The following is a 15,211-nucleotide window of genomic DNA, read 5'->3' as shown; positions in this document are numbered from 1 at the left end:
GACCTCCCCCTCCCCAGGGATTTAAAGAAATATGATGCGTGGAGACCCCCTGCCCCCTGCAGCCCCAGGGACCACCACTTCCCTAGGGCTTTAAAAAAACACAGTGCTGGGGGCGCCCGGCCCTCACAGCCCTGCGAATCACCACCTCCCCGGGGCTACAATAATAGTGTGAAGTGAATCCGTTTTGGATCCCCAAGCCCTGGGGACCACCACCTCCCCGGTTCAAACTGTCAAACGGTTCCCACTGGCAGAAAGCAGAGTTTTCATTTGTTTCTCTGCACATAAATGTGCTTGCAGGGAAAAAGATGAAAACATTGCTCCCGCAAGCATGTGTTGTTTCTTTCCACACTGCAAGGGGCTTTGTGTCGATTTCTCGCACGCAGTCTTTGTTCCTCTTTGCGATGCAGGGATCTTTTTGACACCCATGGGAAATGCAGGTAAAATCCTGGGCATAAGGGAAGAAGTCACATATTGCGCCGATCCGGTATGGCGATGTGTCAAATTTTCTGTTGCGCAGCAGGCGCTGCATCGATTCTTCACTTTTAAAGTCGGGCTGCGCCATTCAGGTTCAGCTGTGCATCGATCCGGTAGGCTGTGTGTTGAATTTCCGGCAGCAAGGCAGGCGCTGTGTCGATTCTTCATTCAGGAAGTAAGGCTACATCGTTCCAGCTCGGCTGTGCGGCGATTTCCCAGTCACAAACGACTTGTTATGCTAATGAGGCTACTGGATTTGGTCGGCAGAATCACATGGATGGTGGGTACTAAGTACCATTCCACACCATATGACGCCTGTCGGCCTATTCCGGGTTTTCCGGCTAACTAACAGCACCTCATCACGTGACCTAGATGATTTTGGCAACCGGGCGCATAACAAGAAAGACTCCTGAGGGGAAGTCGTGGTCAATCACATCTCATCCCTTTCTCTCAGTTACCCAAGTCTCACATAGGCAAAGACAACAGAGGCAGAATACAGCTCAACAAGAATTTATTGAAGTAACTGTATCTTAGATAAAATAGCATGTATTGCAATAACTAGGATGATAAAACACAATAAAAGCAAGCAGGTGACAATGATAACGCGTCCCAAACCTAGATAATTTACTTGCATGCGGGACTCGTTTTAGGCCAATTAATCTTTTGACCCTGATTGGGGACTCCTTAAGACGAGGTAGCTATTTAGCATTTCAATCAACAGATCAATCGCTTCATCAATATTCACAATAACTAATCGATTTGCTTTACCGGTACCCTCCCATAAGACTAAAATACCATGACTTTCCAGCCAGTAAATGATCACGCAAAGCTAATAAAGGTTAAGATATTTATTCCCTATTAGTTACAATTCTAAGGTCAAGTTTATTAGTCTCAATATCAATAAGCACATCAAAAGCATTATAATATGGCAACTTGAATAAGACTTTATCAAAGCAAAAATCAGAAACATCAGAACAAAGCATGATGTCAACATGAATCAACTTTAGCACAGTGTCATTAACGCAGTATTCAACAAAGCAAAGATTCAGTCATTTGTCTATTTGCACCCAATATTAGTGAATTCCTCAACTAACCTCTAATTAGCATCAGCATGTTGGGCTTCATGCAAAACAATTTAGTAACATAAATTTAGAAAACATCTAACTATGGTCCTTATCAAAAGAGTAGTTGGTACCTGGAAAGAAAAGGCAAACAGACAATTACAATTCATTATCATATAGTTACCCTCCATAATGGGTCAGCATACAGAGTCAGTCTTCGTCCTCAGGGCAGCAGTCGATTTGCCATCAGCCAGGATAAGCAGCACAGTCTCAGCAAGATAGGGTGAGAAGGAAAGCTTCCCTGATAAGGAGGAGAAGTGCGTTATAGGGCAAAGAGAGGATGAGGATGGTTTAGGGTATCAGAACAACAAAGTCTTAAAGCAGGGTACCACATCAAGAGTGTCCCTCAGTAAAAGGCACGAAATGGCTAGGCAATGGCATCAAAGTGGCGAGGAAGAATACCAAGAATGGCTGATTTCTCCTTGTATCATGTTGTTATATTGAATCTGTCGAACAAGTCTCTAATTTCCAATTGGGCAATATTTGGTGCATCGTTATCTCTGTCCAATAATCCGTTGATCACCTTATTAGAATTTTCACCCAAGACAGTTCTCATGCAGTTTATTGGTTCCTGTGATTGACGTCTTCAGCGGGTAGAATGTCAGGTAAGAAAAGTTACACTCCTCGCTCCAGTCAGTAGTTCCATTGTCTTTACCAGTTTAGGCGACCTTGTACCTGTTGCAAATTACACTGTTGCATTCAGCAAGAATGTCTCCTTGAGCAAGTCGGGTCTCATGAGAAAGAATTTACTACGGTTACGCACACATCTCTAGCTTCTGGAAAAGTACAGTTTTCACGTCCTTTAGGAAGACAGCACATTGCACATTAGAAAAACACATTTAATATGAGACCAGGCAGCTAGGCCCAGACCCTTGCTAACTAAGGCCTAGTGATTAACTTAGCAAAACCTTAATACATAATTCATAAAGCTAGTACAAAATCATACATGAGCACATTATTTATTAATTATTAGTCAAGTTCATTGATCATCGTATACATTGGTGGCCACTCCCCGTGGGCAAATTTCAAACGCGTACTATTCACTAAAACATTTTCTATGCTGCTTCAATACACATTATCTTGCAAGCTTTTCACGTTAATGTAGATTATAAAAGCTACACTCCAACAACGATCAGAGTGAAACACAAAAACAGTCCTACCATACTGTCACTAGGAGTGATATATAGTTCTCCTACCTACGCTATATTTGAGCACAGCATAAAAAGCCTAATCCACCCTTCAGGTTTCCCCATGGGAGAACATCCTCCTGCATACCTGGATAAAGAAGCCTGTAGTCTAGGGAGACACCGTCCCCATGTGGATCAGGGATTCGGCAGTCTAAGTTGGTAACTGTAGCGAAGCAATCAGCATGTAGTCGTGGTCATCTAGCTGGAATCTCCCTCTAACGTGTATGGGACAAAGGGATGTTTTTATAATAACACTGTTGACATTCTGAGAAATGGCCCCTATGTATGAGTGTGTTTTTTCTGTGAATGTTGGAGACACAGCATACCATGTTTGTTGGCAACCCTGTCTGACTTTATCCTTGGAAAGGCATGGTGTGGCTTACCTAGAACGTACTTCTTTCCTAGGCGAAAGGACAATGAAATAGAGAAGTAAAACAGCACCGAAAAATGTGGCTATTGCTAGAAAGATAAAGCGATGCTGAATAAAATGTAAGTGGGTTAAAGTGCACAGCTGTAGGCCTAGTTAGCGAAAATAACATGTCTAAAATATGCATAAAATACCTATACAATAGGATGTGCATCGTTTCCAGCAGGCCGTGCTTCTATTTCCAGCGCACATGGAGTTTCCTGAAGAGATTAAGGCCCTCATTATGACAATGGCGGTCCAGCTCCGCCAAGCTGGCAGTGGCGGTAACACCGCCAACGGCGTGGCGGTGCTGAACCGCCAGATTATGACCATGGCAGTGAAAAGGCTGCAAAGCAGCTAGTTCACCACCTGTACCCTCAGGGCGGTCGGTCCGCCGGGCGAAGGTGGACCACCTTCATCCTGGCAGTCCACCATAGACCGCCGGTGGTATTTGGAGCCTCCTTTCCACCAGGGATTTCCTGGCGGCAACCCCACCAGGAAACCCCTGGCACAAAGGATACTGGCGAGAGGAATTTACATTCCTGTCACCAGTATGCGACTCCCCCAGCCCCCCAACATAGCCACTATTCCCCCTAAGCCCGTAGAGACCCCCCCAACACATCTAAGCATGCATGCACCACACACACACACACATACACACATGTAATCGGGCATTTACACACTCATACAGACATGCACATACTGTACACTCGCACACACCCCCACCACCCCGCATCCATTCACGAACTCACACAGACACTCACAATCACACACATACACGCACACAAACACCACCCCGCTCCAATCACACAAACGCACACCCCCATGCACGCACAAACTACTGATCACCCCCCCATCAGACGGGCACTTACCTTTTCTCAGTGGTCATCTGGGATGGGACAGGATCCTTAGGGCCTGCTCCGCCACCAGCGCCCCATCAACACAACACCGCCACACCTGTTACCAACTCGTAATAGGCATGGCGGTGTTGTGGTGATGCAGCGGTGCAAGCGGAGCAGCCTCTACTGCACCGCCAACTGCCAGTATGGCTGCTGGAGGCTCTCCACCCAGATTGTGGCAGAGAGTTATAGACCGCCGAAGTCACAAAGAGGCCCAAAGTCTTTTTGGCCCTGACACTTCAAAAAACAGGAGACAAGCTCAATCCAAGCCCTTGGAGAGAACTTCTCAGCAAAGTCAGAGGGCAGCAAGGCAGCAGGGCAACAGCAAGGCAGCAGTCCTTCTCAGCAAAGCAGTCCAGATGAGTCATTTAGGCAGCCAGGCAGTTCCTCTTGACAGGTTGCAGTTTCAGGTCCATAAGTGTCTGAGTTGGTGGGGTCAGGGACCCATTTTATATACCCAAAAATGACCTTGAAGTGGGGGAGACTTCAAAGAGTAGTTTTGAAGTGTACAAGGTCCTCTTCCAGTACAGGTCTCACTCCCAGGGTCCGAGGAGGGGGTTTGGCAGTCCATTGTGTGAGGGCAGGCCACTAGCCTTTGAAATATAAGTGTCAGGCCCTCCACCCTTCCAGGCCAGGAAGACCCATTCATTATGCAGATGAGTGCAGGTGCGGCTGAGTTTCCTCTGTTTGTGGTTGTCTGGGTAAATTGCACAAGGAAACTGTCAACCAGCCCAGCCCAAACATTGATTTGAGACAGGCTGTAAGACACAGATGTATTTTTAAGTACAGAGAAATGCTCACTTTCAAAAAGTGGCATTTCTAAAACCGCAATATAAAATCTAACCTCACCAATAAGCAGGAATTTCTATTACCATTCTGGCCCTACTAAATATGACCTGGTTACCCCTTTCTGATCAGAATCTACTGCTCAAACAGTATATGAGGATAGACCTAATGCTATCCTATGAAAGGAGCAGGCCTCACAGTAATGGAAAATTAATTTAGGAGTTTTCCACTACCAGGACATATAAAACACACATGTACATGTCCTGTCTTTTATCTACATAGCACCCTGCCCTGTGGTTTTCCTAGGGCCTATCTTAGGGGTGACAGATAAAAGAAAAGGGGAGTTTAAGGCTTGGCAAGTAATTTTAAATACCAAGTCCAAGTGACATGCCTGAGACATGGTTAAGGGGCTACTTATGTGGGTGGCACAACCAGTGCTGCAGGCCCACTACTAGCATTCAATTTACAGGCCCTGGGCACATGCAGTGCACTTTACTAGGGACTTACAAGTAAATGAAATATGCCAATTGGGTATGATCCAATGTTGCCCTGTTTTTAGGGAGAGAGCACATGCACTTTATCACTGATTAGCAGTGGTAAGGTGTCCAGAGTCCTAGAGCCAGCAAAAATGAGGTCAGAAAAAGAAGAGGAGAAAGGCAAAAAGTTTGGGGGTGACTCTGCAGAGAGGCCATTTCAAACACGCACCCACTCACAGGCCCACTCAGACACTCACGCACCTACTCACACACCCACTAACACCTTCATTCACACACTCACAGACCTGCGCAGACACTGATGCACCCACTAAGACACTGATGCACTCACTCACACACCCAGAAAAAGACTCTCACAGCCACTCTTATCCCCAGCTACACTCTCTTCCATCTATTCTCTCACCCAGAGAGACTGGCTGTGGCCAACATTGACACCAAGACAGATAAATTTAGATCATGTGATTTGTTTCCATGGACTCGCTGCAAAGCATGCAAATATGGTACAAAAGACAAAGATTATGAAGTGCCAGAGAAAAGGCGGAGGAAACCTATTACTAAATTGTTGAACTGCAATTCCAATTATGTGGTTGATTGTCTAATCACCCCGTGTGACAGGAAATTAAATTTGTGGGCAGTATGGTGCATGTAGCTAAAAAAAGAATATTAGAACATATGTGTGCCATTAATAATGTAGACACATCATCCCCATTAGCCAGGCACTTCCAAACTGCTCATGACAGCAATAATAGCATTTTATGATTTTCTGCATAGCCCAGGTCCCAAGGGATGAGGGGGGAGGAGACAGGATCCATAAGTTGAGACAATAAGAGTCACAATATATTATCGAGATATATATTATCGAGATGCAGACCAGGACCCTAAGGGGGTTGAAGCGATGAAGAATTGTAGTCACACATTGGTTAGACCATAATCGTGTCGGAGCCTATTAGACATTGAGAGACAGCCACACTATGACGCTAATTGTATGCCCACACAGGACAAAATAGTTTTGTCTCTCAATATGCCACCCAATTGTGAAATTTGGCAGGCCCATTCAGGGCTGTATGTCCATTTTGGTCACTGAAGTATTTCTTGAGGGGAGACCGCATCACCTTAACTGTCGGAAAGGGATGTAATAATAGAATTTATGTGGTTCTAGCGTATGTTGGAATTTCCCCCTGTTTGTTTGAACGCATACCTACTCAATTGTGGATTTGCCATGAAATAAAGCAATACTGTAAGTTGCAATGGAAATCATTATATGTTAAGATGGTCACCATGGTATCCTTACAGGCTACTGATGAATAAGTTCTTAGGTGTGTCTACTGATAAATTTATTCTGCTGTCTAATTAAACTAATTAGTGTATTTAACTGGTGAAAACAATTTGCTGGTGAAACAACACTAGTCGCTTTGACATTGACAAAGGCCAAGCACCGAAACGCATCTGTCAAAGTTTTCTCTTCTGTTATATGGCTAATGAATTTAGATAATAACAATTCCCTGTGAGTGCGCGAGAATTAGTTTGTTTGAAAAATTTATATATTATGAGTCATCCACTTGCATTGCGGTGCCTGCTGTGTCAGTGGAGTGGCGGCTTTCAGGTGGAAAATCAGAAATGCCAAATACATATATAGATATGCATATATAGGCATATATATTTACATATGTATATATATATATATATATATATATATATATATATGTGTGTGTGTGTGTGTGTGTGTGTGTAGTCCACCTAAAAAATCAAAGGATGCAGGAACTTATAGTTAGGTTCTGAATCTACTCACACAAAGCCATAGAAATTTAGTAATTATAGTAAGAGTTATTTCAAGCAACTATAATTCGCCCCCTAATGTAACTATAACTGCGCACCCGCCACGCACAGTTTTTTCGGCAATAATTTGACTGGTAATGTTTCATTGATATTTTCATTGATGTTATAAAATTTGTCATGAGTAGTGTAATATCTAGGGTAATTAGCAGTGCATGGTGAGGGTGTGAGTTATAGTTACCTTAGGCCATGAGTTATAGTACCTGTAACCTTTGTTTTTTAAGTGAATTTCTATTTTATTTAACCTAAAGTAATTTCAATTACTATACCTTAATTCAACCACCGCTGCACACAGCTTTCAGCCGTACACAGTGGGGGTTGCCTGCAGGGTCTGGTCTGGCCTGTGACCAGGCCCTGCAGCCAACCCAAAATAACCATCCAACTCCGATGGGGCACAGCCTTTGGCCATGCGCAGCAAGAGTTGGCTGCAGGGCCTGTCTCTCTAGGTGTGAGAATAAGTGAGAGAGGGTGTCCCTGGGTGTGAGAGTGGGTGTGACAGTGCCTGGGTGTGAGATAGTCTATGCTGGTCTGAGAGTGGGTGTGACAGTGTCTGTCTGGGTGTGAGAGTAGGTGTGAGAGGGAGTCTCTGGGTCAGAGAGTGTATCTGTGAGAATCTGTGTGAGTCTATGAGTGGGTTTGTGAGAAGCTCAGTGAGTCTCTAAGTGGGTCTGTGAGTGAGCGAGTCTCTGAGTGGGTCTGTGAGTGAGTGCAGGAATCTCTGAGTGGGTCTATGGGTGCATGAGTCTGAGTGGGTCTGTGAGTGTCTGTGTGGGTGAGTCTGTAGCTGAGTGAGTGACTCGGCCACAAAGGAACAGCATCTGCGGTTCACCCAACAAGAGTCCACAGTTTTGCACAAAATGTCTATCCAATTGAAGTACTTTCTACTGGTTAGTTAGTAAGTGCTACCTCATTGGGTAAATGTCCAATGTGTATTCCATACTATAGCTGCATAATGGACCATGAGGAAATGACTCAAGGCGACCTTGTGTGCATTTAGCAATGTGACTGCTCCTCGTGCATCTTTCTCCAGAATTCTGTGATAACATGAATCCTGCTATAGAGAGGACAATGAGACTACAAAGACATAAATCTACACCAAACTAGGGTCCTTCCTCTTATCTATTTGACTTAAGTGCTTCTTTGTTTTGCAGAGAAGTTCCAATATTCCACTGCATCAAGTACGCACCACCAGAATCTGTGGGAAACGCACTGAGGGGGCCCTGTGGTAAGCTGTCCATCTCCTGGCAAAAGGCAAGAAGACCTTTGCATGCTACTAAGGTGGACAGTGCATGACTAAGTGGGCAGAGCTTTCAGGTGTATTTCACATTTCTATACTTGTAACAATTTAAAGGGAGACCTATGGACTCTAGAGGAGGGGCCATATTGGCTCCAGGGAACCCATTGTGCAATGGACTGCGGGGAGCCTCAAGGCCCCCGCGGTTTCGGCCATCTCTTCGCCTCCTGCTAAACATGCACCTCCCTGTCTGCAAAAGCAATCATTTAATCTCTTTCTCTGCTGCATGTCTGCGGGCAGGGAAAGAGACTGAACCTCTGTTTCCAGTGGGTGAAAGCAATTTGGCAATTCTCTCCTGCTTGGAGTGTTTACTCTGATTTGACTGGAGCTGACAAACCTCCCACCAAGTCAGAGTAAACAGCTGTGTCCCAGGGTTGGGCAACCCGGGACATAGCGGGAGCTGGCCCTGGGGGTGGTGGTCCTCAGGGCCATCTATGGCTCCTCGATGGGGCCGCACGACCCTCCTTCAATATTTCATTTAGTCCAGGGGGGATGCTGTTATCCAAGGCTGTTGGGTGGGGGGGCACGAACCCACCATGATTGCAACTGATTGCCCCTGGGGAGGTGGCTGTCCTCAGGGCTGTGGGGGGCCATGAAGACCCCCACATAAATGTTAGATTTCGCTCCAGGGAGGTGGCAGTTCCCCCAGGCTGTGGGGGAGGCCTTATGGGCCTCCTCCATTTCAAGTTACAATTTTGCACCAGGGAGGTGGCAGTCCCCGGGGCAGCAGGTCGGCCCGCATGGGCCCCCGCATGAATTTAATTTTTAGTCCTGGGGAGGAAGAGGTGGCTGAAGTCGACTCCCAAGATGGCAGCCAACACTTCCTGGTTGAAGTTCTGGCAGCCAATCATATCTCAGCATGAGATAGAGAGTATTTGCAAACCCTTCACGCCTCCAGATATCTATATATCTTTTTCTTTTAATATCTCAAAAACTACTGAACTGATTCACACTAAACAACAAAAAGGCTTCTTTCTGGACCAAAAGCTACCTTTCTGCCAAATTTAGTGTCATTTCGTTCAGCAGTTCAAGCTGTAATCGTGTTCAAAATGCCTTTGGGAATTATATTAGGACACACACTCTTTTGCCCCCCCCCTTTTTCTCCACCCCGCTTAAAGGATCACCCCGAAACTTCCCATGTACAACATGATTCTCAAGCACACTTCTTCTTGGAAAATATATTTATATATTGCCAGGTGGCGGTCGCCATTAGGTATAGTTAGGACTTTATATATATATATATATATATACATATATATATATATATATATATATATATATATAGAGAGAGAGAGAGATAGATATAGATATGTGTGTGTATGTGTGTGTGTGTGTATATATGTGTGTATCTATCTATCTATCTAGCTTTGTTATACCTAAAGAATGAGCTGCACCCAACGTGTCTGCATGTTTACCTTAAATCTTTATTCGGCTACGCGTTTCAACCCAGAAGGGTCTTCGTCATAAACAAAATTGTGCTCAATCCACCCTCAACATAAATACACCAACTTTAACAAACGTAGAAAAGATACTGAAAAAAGATATAGGTGTTCCCTTTCAATTTCCTAAGTTCATTATATACATAATATAAACAATATTTCATATGGTCCTAAAGCACTCAAAATAATACATATGACTGCAGAACCCAAAGTAATATGACTGCAGGTTATCAATATCGAGGTACCTCATTAAAAATATATGAGTAGTATTCCACCATACATTTAATACATGCATGTATATTTATCCTGCATGATCCATGACACTATCCCGATTTTACAAATAACTTTTCTCCAATTTAAATTACGATCTTGATTTATAAAATCTCAATATTCTTTGATCATATACCTAAGTGATCAGCCAAGTAGCCATTCTTTTATGCACATTGAATAATTATATATATTTCTAAACCATGATTGATAACATTGTTAACAGACATATTATTCACATCATTATATCATTTGAAAATGCATCATATAGAGTCCTATATAAATCATGGACCTGCAACAATAAATCCACCTCATAAACTGAAAAAAAGAAGAAAAAAGACATTAAAAAAATGGAAAATTAAAAGAAAAATATCCTACCCTCAAATAAAGTAATACAAGATTGCACAAATTCTTCAAATTCACTATATATGATTCAGTGAAAGCGCATGAGGAATTTCAACAGGGAAAAACATTACAAACTATCATACTAGAAAACTTCAATCCTCACAAACATGAGAGGAACAAAAAATATATAATAAATAATGAAAGGAAAAGGAGGGGAGAAGATGAAGAAAAGGAAAGAGAAAAGGAAAATAAGAACAACCTTGGTAATATATGTAAAAATAATAGGACACAGACACAGCACAGGTCCCAAGGGATGAGAGGGGAGGGGACAGGATCCATAAGTTCATGCAATTTGAGTCACAATATATTATTGAGATGCGGACCAGGACCCCAAGTGGGTTAAACAACGATGAAGAATTGTGGACACACATTGGTTAGACCATCACCACGTCTGAGCCTATTAGACATTGAGAGACAGACAGACTTGGGAGCTAATTGTATGCCCACACAAGGCAAAATAGTTTTTGACTCTCAATTGCCACCCAATTGCGAAATTTGGCAAGCCCATTCAGGGATTTTCATTTGATTTTAGCTCGTGATATGCCACACAATTGTGAAATTGACAGGCTCATGTCAATTTTGGTGACTGAGGTATTTCTTGAGGGGAGGCCGCATCACCTGAACTGTCAGAAAGGGGCGTAATTATAGAATTTATGTGGTTCTAGTGTATGTTGGATTTCCCCTGTTTGTTTGAACGCAAACCTACTTAATTGTGGATTTGCCATGTAATGGCACCATACTAATGGTACCACTATATGTTAGACTGCCCTCTTTGGTGCCTGGAACAGTGGCTTATAACACTCTGGTACAGTGCTTTGAATTTGTATATTTTGCCCATTATGAGATGATGGCAACAAGAACTACGAATGAGGATGCCAACAAGAACTATGAATGAGGATGCCAAAGCTTGAGGTTACAAGATGCATTTTTTATGGCAATATTGATTTGTTGGAAAGACATTGTGGATAATGTTTGATTTGCAGATTTATACATATCTGATAAACAAATGTAATTTGAAATGGAAATCATTACATTTTAAGATGGTTGCCGTGGTATCCTTACAGGCTACTGATGGTGAAGTTTTTAAGTTTGTCTACTCTGTTCCCAAATTGATTCTGTGGTTCAATGAAACTAATTAATGTATTTAAATGGTGAAACAACACCTTACGCTTCGAAATTGACAAAGGCCAAGCACCAAAACGCATCTGTCAAGGTTTTCTCTTCTGTTTTATGGCTAATGAATGTAGATAATTGCAATTCTCTGCAAGTGCATTAGAATTGGTTTGTTTGAAAAATGAATGTATCATGAGTCATCCTCACACATCGTAGCACCCGCTGTGTCAGTGGAGTGGCGTCTTTCCAGCAGAGAATCAGGAATGCAACATGCATATATATAATTCACTTAAAAAATCAAAGGTTACGGGGATGTTATAGTTAGGTTCTGAATTTACTCAACAACACCATAGAAACTCAGTAGTTATAGTTGTAGTTATTTCAAGTAACTATAATTCGCTCCCTAATATAACTATACGTTGCTCCCCCATCCTGCACAGTTTTTTCTTCAATAATTTGACTGCTAATATTTCATTGATATTTCTATTGACATCATAAAAGTTGTCATGAGTGAGGTAATATCTGGGGTAATTAGCAGTCCATGGTGACCTTAGGACATGAGTTATAGTTACTTGAAATAACTCTAACTATAACTGCTGAATTTCTATAGTTTTGTGAGTAAATATCCTTGTAACCTTTGGGTTTTAGGTGAATTTCCATGTTTTTTTAATTCCATTTCATAGCTATCATGTCCTTGTAACCTTGTTTTTTTCAGTTAATTTCTATTTTATTAACCTAAAGTAATTTCAATTACTATACATTAATCCAACCAACACCGCACACAGCTTTCAGCTGTATGCGGTGGGGGTTGCCTGCAGGGCCTGGCTTGGCTCGATGCCAGGCCCTGCAGCCAACCTCATATAACCACCAAACTCTGAACTGTTCACGGCCAAGGTTCGCTGCAGGGCCTATCTGTTTGTGAGAATAGGTGTCTCTGGGTGTAAGAGTGGGTGTGATGATGTCTGGGTGTGAGTGTGGGTGTGAGATGGTCTATGCTGGTGTGAGAGTGGGTGTGACAGTGTCTGTCTAGGTCTGAGAGTAGGTGTGAGAGGGAGTCTCTGGGTGAGAGAGTGTATGTGTGAGTGGGTGTGTGTGTGTCTATGAGTGGGTGTGTGGGAATCTAAGTCAGACTGTGAGTGGGTGTGTGAATGTCTGAATTGATGCTATGAGTGAGTGAGTCTCTGAGTGAGTCTGTGAGTGTGTGTGTGAGTCTCTGAGTGGGTCGGTGAGCGTGTGTGTGTGTGAGTCCATGAGTGGGTGCATGAAACTTGGAATGGATCTATGAGTGGGTGTGTGAGTATTTAAGTGGGTCTATGTTAGAAATGGGGTTTTGGTTGGCAGTTAGGTTACCTACCCCCTGTCCAAGCAAGGACCCACACTCTAGTCAGGGCAAAAGAGAATCTCCCTCAGCTAACCCCTGCTTACCCCTTTGGTAGCTTGGCACGAGCAGTAGGCTTAACTTCAGAGTGCTAGGTGTAAAGTATTTGTACAACACACACAGTAACTTAATGAAAACACTACAAAATGACACAACACAGGTTTAAAAAAATAGAAAATATTTATCTAAACAAAACAAGACCAAAATGACAAAAATCCACAATACACAAGTCAAGTTATCAATTAAAAAGCAAAAAAGAGTCTTCATATCGTTTTAAACACACACTAACACTGCTAGTGTGAAAATGTACCTTGGGTGCGTCAAAGATAACCCTGCACGGATGAGTGTGCGTCAAAAAGGACTTGTGATGCATCGATTTCACTCCGGAGCGAGACCTTACGTTGTTTCTCCTTTCGTCGGGTCGGGCGCTTCGTTTCTTCTCTCCGCAGGAAAGGGATGCGTCGATCCAGTCAGCACTCACGGGTCCGGGCAGGCATTGCATTGTTTTTACACGCCCAGTGGTACTTGCATCGGACATCCAGCTGCACGATGATCCTAAAACTATGCAGCGCGGGTTGCGATCTCACCAGCCTCCTTCAGTGATGCTGCGTGTCATTTCTCCAGCTCCGTGCATCGATTCTCCGGTCCCGTTGAAAGGCGAGCAGTGATTTTCAGCCAAAAAGCTGGCGGCGCGTCGATTTTTCAGCTGCAGATTGGAGTTGCGTCAATCTTTTCCCCGCACGGCGTCCTGTGCGTGGATTTCTTCCTCTTAGGCTGCCAGCTTCTCCTTTCAGGGTCCCAGGAACTGGATAGGCACCACTTGGCAAAGTAGGAGTCTCTCCAGAGATTCCAGGAGCTGGCAGAGAGATGTCTTTGCTGTCCCTGAGACTTCAAACAACAGGAGGCAAGCTCTAAATCATGCCATTGGAGATCTTCACAAGATGGAAGGCACACAAAGTCTAGTCTTTGCCCTCTTACTCTGGCAGAAGCAGCAACTGCAGGATAGCTCCACAAAGCACAGTTACAGGCAGGGCAGCTATTTTTCCTCAGCTCTTCAGCTCTTCTCCAGGCAGAGGTTCCTCTTGGTTTCCAGAAGTGTTCTAAAGTCTGTGATTTTGGGTGCCCTTCTTATACCCAATTTCTCCTTTGAAGTAGGCCTACTTCAAAGCAAAGTCTCTCTTGAATGTGAAATCCTGCCTTGCCCAGGCCAGGCCCCAGACACTCACCAGGGGGATGGAGACTGCATTGTGTGAGGGCAGGCACAGCCCTTTCAGGTGTGAATGACCACTCTTCCACTCCCTCCTAGCACAGATGGCTCATCAGTAAATGCAGACTACACCCCAGCTCCCTTTGTGTCACTGTCTAGTGTGAGGTGCAACAAGCCCACCTGTCAAACTGACCCTGACAGGGAATCAACAAACAGGCAGAGTCACAGAAATGGTATAAGCAAGAAAATGCTCACTTTCTAAAAGTGGCATTTTCAAACACACAATCTTAAAATCCATTTTTCTAAAAGATGTATTTTTAAAATGTGAGCTCAGAGACCCCAAACTCCACATGTCCATCCGCTCCCAAAGGGAATCTACACTTTAATCTGATTTAATTTAAAGGTAGCCCCCATGTTAACCTATGAGAGGGACAGGCCGTGCAACAGTGAAAAACAAATTTAGCAATATTTCACCGTTAGGACATTTAAAACACATTACTATATGTCCCACCATAACCATACACTGCACCCTGTCCTTGGGGCTACCTAGGGCCTACCTCAGGGGTGCCTTACATGTAAGAAAAGGGAAGGTTTAGGCCTGGCAAGTTGGTACACTTGCCAAGTCGAATTTACAGTTAAAACTGCACACACAGACATTGCAGTGGCAGGTCTGAGACATGATTACAGAGCTACTTGTGTGGGTGGCACAACCAGTGCTGCAGGCCGACTAGTAGCATTTGATTTACAGGCCCTGGGCACCTCTAATGCACTGTACTAGGGACTTACTAATAAATCAAATATGCCAATCATGGATAAACCAATTACATACACATTTTGTAAAGGAGCACTTGCACTTTAGCATTGGTTAGCAGTGGTAAAGAGCCCTAAGTAACAAAGACAGCAAAAAC

Source organism: Pleurodeles waltl, chromosome 7 (assembly GCF_031143425.1).
Source record: "Pleurodeles waltl isolate 20211129_DDA chromosome 7, aPleWal1.hap1.20221129, whole genome shotgun sequence".
Classification (NCBI taxonomy): domain Eukaryota; kingdom Metazoa; phylum Chordata; class Amphibia; order Caudata; family Salamandridae; genus Pleurodeles; species Pleurodeles waltl.
This window is presented reverse-complemented; position numbering follows the sequence as displayed.